The sequence below is a fragment of the Bubalus bubalis genome, chromosome 5, assembly GCF_019923935.1.
Source record: "Bubalus bubalis isolate 160015118507 breed Murrah chromosome 5, NDDB_SH_1, whole genome shotgun sequence".
Lineage (NCBI taxonomy): Eukaryota > Metazoa > Chordata > Mammalia > Artiodactyla > Bovidae > Bubalus > Bubalus bubalis.
In genome coordinates this window covers 98855680-98865022 of record NC_059161.1, presented here as the reverse complement: position 1 = coordinate 98865022, position 9343 = coordinate 98855680, and positions in this window count along the sequence as shown.

Sequence of the window (9343 nt, the reverse complement as noted above, 5' to 3'; positions counted from 1 at the left end):
AGGATTCTGGGCTTTCACTGTCATGGCCCAGGTTCATTCCTGGTCTAGGAATAAAGATTCCAAAAGCTGTGTGGTGTGGCCACAAAAAAAAAAAATTGAATTTACAGTTTTCTCTCTCAATTCTGTTATTTTTCCAATGTCCCATCTTATGAAAAAATACCTCATTCCATTGAGTTGCTCAGATTAGAAACCTGGCATTTATCATTATTTCCTTAATCTTTCACTCTTCATATCCAGTAATACAGTAATAATAACCATATTTATTATTATTTTAACAAAATAGCAACTAACACTTATGTGCTAGGTACTGACTGTTTTAGGCACTTTGTCTCAACTAGTTTAATCTTTACAACACACCTAAGAAATAAATGCTGTCATTATTCTTATTTTACAAATAAGAAAACAAATAAGAAGGATTAAGTAACTTGCCCAAGTCCATAGCCACTAAAGTGGCAGAGTGTGATTTAGAAACTAAGCTGTTGGGCAGCACAGCCTACACATTTCAAGGACTACATTCTAATGCCTCCCATCAACCAAGTCCTGCCATTTCTTAATTCCTGTCTCAGGAGTTAAGTGTCACCTCACTCTTCCCCTACTGTTGCCCACTTCAGGCTGTGTCATCTCTTAATTAAACTATTGTAAGAGTCTCTGGAATGCAAAAGTAGGATGTCAAGAGATACCTGGAGTAACAGGCAAATTTGGCCTTGGAGTACAGAATGAAGCAGGGAAAAGGGTAACAGAGTTTTTCCAAGAGAACACACTGGTCATAGCAAACACCCTCTTCCAACAACACAAGAGAAGACTCTACACATGGACATCACCAGATGGTCAATACCAAACTCAGGTTGATTATATTCTTTGCAGCCAAAGATGGAGAAGCTCTATACAGTCGGCAAAAAAACAAAACAAAACAAAACAAAACAAAAAAAAACTGAAAGCTGACTGTGGCTCAGATCATGAACTCCTTATTGCCAAATACAGACTTAAATTGAAGAAAGTAGGGAAAACCACTAGACCATTCAGATATGACCTAAATCAAATCCCTTACAATTATACAGTGGAAGTGACAAACAGATTCAAGGGATTAGATCTGACAGAGTGTCTGAAGACTGATGAACAGAGGTTCGTGACATTGTACAGGAGGCAGTGATCAAGACCATCCCCAAGAAAAAGAAATGCAAAAAGGCAAAATGGTTGTCTGAGGAGGCCTTACAAATAGCTGAGAAAAGAAGAGAAGTGAAAGGCAAAGGAGAAAAGGAAAGATATATCCATCTGAATGCACAGTTTCAAAGAATAGCAAGGAGAGATATGAAAGCCTTCATCAGTGATCAATGCTTAGAAATAGAGGAAAACAATAGAATGGGAAAGACCAGAGATCTCTTCAAGAAAATTAGTGATACCAAGGGAACATTTCATGCAAAGATGGGCACAATAAAGGACAGAAATAGTATAGACCTAACAGAAACAGAAGACATTAAAAAGAGATGGCAAAAATACATGAAAGAACTATACAAAAAAGATCTTCATGACCCAGATAACCATGATGGTGTGATCACTCACCTAGTGCCAGACATCCTGGAATGTGAAGTCAAGGGGGCCTTAGGAAGCGTCACTACAAACAAAGCGAGTGTAGGTGATGGAATTCCAGTTGAGCTATTTCAAATCCTAAAAGATGATGCTTTGAAAGTGCTGCACTCAATATGCCAGCAAATTTGGAAAAATCAGCAGTAGCCACAGGACTGGAAAAGGTCAGTTTTCATTCCAATCCCAAAGAAAGGCAATGACAAAGAATGTTCAAACTACTGCACAATTGCAGTCATCTCACACGCTAGTAAAGTAATGCTCAAAATTCTCCAACCCAGGCTTCAGCAGTACATGAACCATGAACTTCCAGATGTTCCAGCTGGATTTAGAAAAGGCAGAGGAACCAGAGATCAAATTGCCAACATCCATTGGATCATTGAAAAAGCAAGAGAATTCCAGAAAAGCATCTACTTCTACTTCATTGACCACGCCAAAGCCTTTGGCTGTGTGGATCATAACAAACTGTGGAAAATTCTGAAAGAGATGGGAATACCAGACCACCTTACCTGCCTCCTGAGAAAACTGTATGCAGGTCAAGAGGCAACAGTTAGAACCCGACATGGAACAACAGACTGGTACCAAATAGGGAAAGGAGTACATCAAAGTTATATATTGTTACCCTGCTTATTTAACTTATATGCAGAGTATATAACACGAAATGCCAGGCTGGAAGAACTAAAGAGCCTTTTGATGAAAGTGAAAGAGGAGAGAAAAAATATTTTTCTTAAAACTCAGCATTCAGAAAACTAAGACCATGGCATCTGTCCCATCACTTCATGGCAAATAGATAGAGAAACAATGGAAACAGTGACAGACTTTATTTTGGGGGGCTCCAAAATCACTGCAGATGGTGATTGCAGTCATGAAATTAAAAGATGCTTGCTCCTTGGAAGTAAAGTTATGACCAAACTAGACAGCATATTAAAAATCAGAGACATTAAAAAAAAAAGCAAAGACATTACTTTGCCAACAAAGGTCCATCTAGTCAAAGCCATGGTTTTTCCAGCAGTCATGTATGAATGTGAGAGTTGGACAACAAAGAAAGCTGAGTGCTAAAGAATTGATGCTTTTGAACTGTGTTGTTGGAGAAGACTCTTGAGAGTCCCTTGGACTGCAAGGAGATCAAACCAATCCATCCTAAAGGAAATCAGTCCTGAATATTCATTGAAAATCAGTCCTGAATATTCATTGCAAGGAGATCAAACCAATCCATCCTAAAAGAAATCAGTCCTGAATATTCATTGGAAGGACTGAAACTCCAGTACTTTGGTCACCTGATATGAAGAACTGACTGTTTAGAGAAGACCCTGATGATGAGAAAGATTGAAGGCAGAAAGAGAAGGGAACAACAGAGGATGAAATGGTTGGATGGCATCACCAACTCGATGGACATGAGTTTAAGCAAGCTCTGGGGGTTGATGGACAGGGAAGCCTGGCACGCTACAGTCCATGGGGTCTCAAAGAGTCGGACAGGACTAAGCAACGAACTGAACTGAACTGAACTGAAGAGCCTCCAAATTGGTCTTGGTTCAGTGAACCCAGAGGCCTCATAGTCTTTGGGTTAAGAGAGACAGGAAGGATTTAATCATGTGTTAAGTGTAGTATTGAAGTCCACATAGCCCAGCTGCCATGGGATTGCTCTGCATGAGGATCCAGAGAGTACCTCATGGAGAACTGGGACTTGAGGGTAAGAAGTTCAAAGACAGAGAAGATAAAGCAGGAGTGGAGGTGATTCCATCCAGTTTCCTGACCAGGGATCAAATCTGGACCCCCTACATTGGGAGTGAGGAGTCTTAGCCACTGGATCACCAGGGAAGTCCCAGATTGTCTTTTTATTGTTGAGTTGTAGGAGTTATTTATTCTAGATACAGGGAAGAATACTGGAGTGTGCTGCCATTTCCTAATCCAGGGAAATATTCCCGACCCAGTGATCAAACCCACATCTCTTGCCTCTCCTGCACTGGCAGGTGGATAGATTCTTTACCACTGTGCTAATTTATTTCTAAGTAGAAAAATTAATTGTATTTCTATACAATGACTCAGCTGGTAAGAATCTGCCTGCAATGCAGGAGACCTGGGTTCGATCCCTGGGTTGGGAAGATCCCCTGGAGAAGGGAAAGGCTACCCACTGCAGTATTCTGGCCTGAAGAATGCCATGGACTGTATAATCCATCGGGTCACAAAGAGTGGGACACAACTGAGCAACTTTCACTCACGGTGACTGCAGCCATGAAATTAAAAGATGCTTGCTCCTTGGAAAGATATCTATGACAAACAGACAGCATATTAAAAAGCTATAGTCAAAGCTGTGGTTTTTCCAGTAGTCATGTATGGATGTGAGAGTTGGACCATAAAGAAGGCTGAGCACCGAAGAATTGAAACTTTTGAATTGTGGTGCTGGAGAAAACTCTTGAGAATCCCTTAGATAGCAGGGAGATCAAACCAGTAAATCCTAAAGGAAATCAAGCCTGAATATTCATTGGAAGGACTGATGCTGAAGTTCCAATACTGTGGCCATTTGATGGGAAGAGCTGATTCATTGGAGAAGACCCTGATGCTGGGAAAGATAAAAGACAAAAGGAAAGGGGGTGGCATAAGATGCTTAGATAACATCCATGGGGTCACAAAGAGTCCAACACAACTTAGCAACTGAACAACAACAACAACATTTATATATATTACCAATGAACAACCTAAAAATAAAATTTAGAAAAAATTCCATTTATAGTAGCATCAAAATGAATAAAATACATAGGAATATATTTAACAATAGAAAACTACATAGAAAGCTAAAAATATTCTTGAAAAAAATTAAAGCCTAAAACAAAAGGAAAGATACCTATTTTAATCATGCTCACTGATTAAAAGACTTATTTTTGTTAAGAAACAAATGATCTGCAAATTAAATGTAATCCCTATCAAAATTCCAATTGGCTTTTTGACAGAAATTGATATACTGAAACTTCAATTCATATGAAAATTCAAGATACCTAGAATAGTAAAAAAAAAAAAAAAAAAAATTAAAAAACGAGACAAGTTAGAGGACTCACTTCCTGATTTCAAAACTTTTTACATAGTTATAATAAGACTGTAATACAGGCATAAGGATAAACATATAGATAAATGGAATAAAATTGAGAGTCTAGAAGTAAACTTGTACATTTTTGGTCTATTAAGTTTTGACAAGGATTCCAATATAATTCTGTGGGGGAAAGAAAATTCTTTTCAATTAATGATGCTGGTACAACTGGATGCAAATAAATGAATTTTGATCTTTCTCTCATACCATACACAAAAATAACTCAGAATGAATCAAAGATCTAAACATAAGAGATAAACTTATAAAACTCTTAAAATTATAAAACACAGATCTTTGTAACATTGCATTAGGCAACAGTTTCTTAGGTAAGACATCTAAAGCACAAGTAAAGCAAAACAAACAAACAAAAAAAACAGAAAAACTGGATGTCATCAAAGTTTATGTCAAAGGACACCATCAAGAAAGTAAAAAAATAACCTGTAGAATTGGAGGAAATATTTGCAAATCATATATTTGGCAGGGGTCTGGTATCCAAGATGGACTTCCCTGGTGGCTCAGATGGTAAAGAATCTGCCTATAATGCAGGAGACCCAGGTTATATCCCTGGGTGGGGAAGATCTCCTGGAGAAGGAAATGCAAACCCACTCCAGTATTCATGCCTGGAGAATCCCATGGACAGAAGAACCTGGCAGGCTCCAGTCCACACAGTCCATGGTGTCGCAAAGAGTCGGACACTCAACAATTAAAAGACAGATAACCTAATTTTAAAATGGGCAAATGAGGGACCTCTCTGTGGCCCAGTGGCTAGGACTCTGCACTCCCAATGCAGGGGGTCCAGGTTCCATCCCTGAGTGGGAACTGGAGCTCATATGCTGCGGCTAAGGGTTCACATGCTGCTGCAACCAAAGACCCTGCATGATCCTGCATGAGGCAACTAAGACCCAGTGAGGCCAAATAAATAAAATAGATAAATATATTTTTAAATGGGCAAATGATTTAAGTAGATGTTTCTGAAAAGAAGCTAGACAGTTGGCTATTAAGCACATGAAAAGATGTTCAAAATCATTAATCATTAGGGAAATGCAAATTGAAACCACAATAAGAAATCACTTCCTATCCACTAGGATAGCTATAACAAAGACTGACAAATAAGTATTACTGATGTGGTGCAACTGGAACCTTCCTGCGTTGGGAGTCAGAATGTATAAAGATGTAGATGCTGTGTAAAACAGTTTAGCAGTTTCTTAAAACTTGAAACAAAGAGTTACCATATGATCTGGCAATTCCATTCCTAGCTGTGTGGTGACAGACTTGAAAACATACATCCACACAAAAACTTGTACACAAATGTTTATTATTTATAATAGCCCAAGAGTGGAAACAATCTGAATATCTTTCCAGTGATTAATGGATATATAAGATGTGGTATATCCACAGAGTAGAATATTATTCATCTATAAAAAGGGATGAAATACTGATTCATGCTAAAATATAGATGAAAACATGCAACATGCTAAATAGAAGTCAGACACAAAAGGCCACACAGTGTATGATTCCACTTGTATCATATATCTAGAATAGGCAAATCCTTACAGACAGAAAGTAGATTAGTAGTTGCCAGGGACTTGGAAAAGGGATGGTGAATGACTGCTAATAATATGGGATTATTTTGAGGGCTGATGACAACCTTGTGAATATACTAAAGACCACTGAATTATACACTTTAAAATGGTGAACTTTATGGCATGTGAATTATATGTCAATTAAAAAAAAAAAACAAGAAGAGGGCTTCCCTTTTGGCTCAGTGGTAAAGAATCCGCCTGCCAATGCAGAAGATACAGGTTCAATCCCTGGCCCAGGAAGATCCTACATGCCACAGAGCAACTTAAGCCCCTGTGCCACAACTACTAAGCCTGTGCTCTGGAGCCTGGGAACCCTAACTAATGAGCCCACATGCCCTAGAGCCCGTGTTCCACAACAGGAGAAGCCACCACAATGAAAGCCCGTGCATGGCAACTAGAGACTAGCCTCCACTTGCCACAATGAGAGAAAAGCCTGCAGAGCAACAACGACCCGGCAGAGCCAAAAATAAATAAATTTAAAAATAAGAAAGGTTTAAAATAAAATTTACAAGTACTTTTATTTTGGAAACCATTCCATAAGCAAATCTGTATTATTAAATTCACAGGACAATCATACTACATACAGACTGCTTCCAATATGACTTTTCTGGCTGTGGGTCCCTACCTTTTATCCTTGCTTCTTGGGCAGTATCTGTTTCTGCTTGTGGAATCTCTCAGTAAAATTCCAGCCCTGCCTTCTCAAGCAGTCTGAACATGAAGTTAACTTTCTGATTTTCTAGAACTGAGTCAGCTTGCTTCTCTTTGATGGGGGTAAGCCTTGCCGTGCCATGCCATGCTAAGTCGCTTCAGTCCTGTCTGACTCTTTGTGACCCCATGGACTGTGGCTCGCCAGGCTCCCCTGTCCATGAGATTCTCCAAGCTAGAATACTGGTGTGGGTCGCCATTTCCTTCTCCATGGTAAGCCCTGCTGCTGCTGCTGCTGCTGCTAAGTCGCTTCAGTCGTGTCCGACTCTGTGCGACCCCATAGACGGCAGCCCACCAGGCTCCCCCGTCCCTGGGATTCTCCAGGCAAGAACACTGGAGTGGGTTGCCATTTCCTTCTCCAATGCATAAAAAAAAATTTAGACTTAAAATATGTAAAATCTACTTTTACTTTTAGGGTTCAAATTAGAGATAGCACAGGTTCTAAACAGGGTTCTATCATTGTTAATAAGTCCTTCCTCTAATGTTTTGGCTCCAAATGATAGAGTAAAAGCTATTTCATTGCAGGAGTTTATGGTATAGTTACTGGCATTCCACTAGCAAGCAATAATGCCAAAGAGAAAAGAAAATGGTCGTTTCAACAGAAAAACATGAAACAAGTGCAGGGAAAAGGGAGGACTGTCCCTCCTATTGTAAGTTTCAGCTCTAACAGTTGTTCCTAATGATAGAGTTCAAGTATGCTCCTGAGAAGCCTACTAGTCCTAGAGTTTCTCTTAGAAATTGCTGACAATTCAGTGAGAGTTTTCAAATCTAGTTTAACATTTTGATAATCTATTTATTTTCAAGACTGGTAGTCAAGGAGGAAATAATTGAGAGGCAGATTAAATGGGAGACAGGATGACAGTTGTTTTCCATAAGGGAGATCTTTGTATATAGAGAGAGAATACAGAGAGGAATCAGTGAGATAGAAGACCCAGAGGAGGCAACAGGGAAGGGGTCAGATCAAGGACACAGGCAAAGGGGATATGGCAAAAACAGAGGTGACATCTGTTCCTTGGAGGCTGGAGAGAAGGATGGATGCTCGTGTGGATAAAGTAGCTCTGAAACAGTCAACAGGAATACTAAGGAGTGACTTATACCATGAACTAGTAAGCTCCTAGCTAACTTTGCTTTTGGAATATGACTATGTGCAAAACTAATATCACAAATATGAAGTCACATATCCTTAGAGTGTTTTTCCATTTTAGAGCTTAAAGAGCTTATGCAAAGTGACTAAAGAATCAAAATGACACACAACCATTCATTTCATGCAACATTTAGTTTCACTAGAATATTTTCATTACTTTTTGTAATTCTACAACTACTAAATGATCACAGTATAGAAGACCAATTCTCAGTTTTTAAAAGAACTCTTATATTCTCTGGTCTCATAGCCTCAAAGGGATGTGGGCTGACAATCATGTTCTGGACCCCACTCTCAGCTCCAGAGAAGAGCTTTGAACTCTCTCAAGTCTGCCACAGCACTGTCACCCTTGGCCTCCAACACAGCACCTCACCTCCATTTCAAATAAATCACTGAGAAGCATTGTAGCCGATCATTTCTTGCCAGCATAAATAAGTTTTCACTTCATTGAGTGAAATTCTGATCCAAGAATAGTTTATCAGTATTTTATATCAGAACTGCAAATAATTAACTTTACTAGTTCGTTGGGGAAAAAATGAGTTTGTTGTGACTCCTACTGTATTTCAAAAGTAAGGAAAATCTATGAAATCCAACATTTATAGATGAGAATTATAGTGAGGATTGGAAGGGCCCCTTAGAAGTCTAACCCCTTTTAAAATGTGTTTATCTATTAAACTCCTGCCAAATGCAGTTCAACCTAAACCCAAACATCCCTTATTGGTGAGAATTCGCTCCCAAGTTATTAGAGAACTCTGTAAAAAAGTATTTCTGAAAAATAAATGGAAAGCTTTTGCCTTACAGCCTCTGCCCTCTGGTCTAGTTCTGTGCTTCCACAGGGCAACACAAGTCCAAGGCCTCTTTAATGTGTCAGTTCTCCAGAGGCTGAAGACAGAAATCAAGAATAGCTTCCTACTGCTACTGCTAAGTCGCTTCAGTTGTGTCCGACTCTATGTGACCCCATAGATGGCAGCCCACCAGGCTCCACCGTCCCTGGGATTCTCCAGGCAAGAACACTGGAGTGGGTTGCCATTGCCTTCTCCAATTCACATCCTTGGCAAATAGCTATAACAATTGTTTGGGGAAAATTGATGCACTTGCAAACTTACTTTCTAGATAGTAAGAGAACAGTTCATCTATTCTGGGGTGATAAAAACTTTCAACCTTCATCAACAGTTACAGACAATTCTTAGCTTTCTATGTGCTACAAAGTTTAAAATAAACTAAATTTGCAAACACATCATGCTAAATACA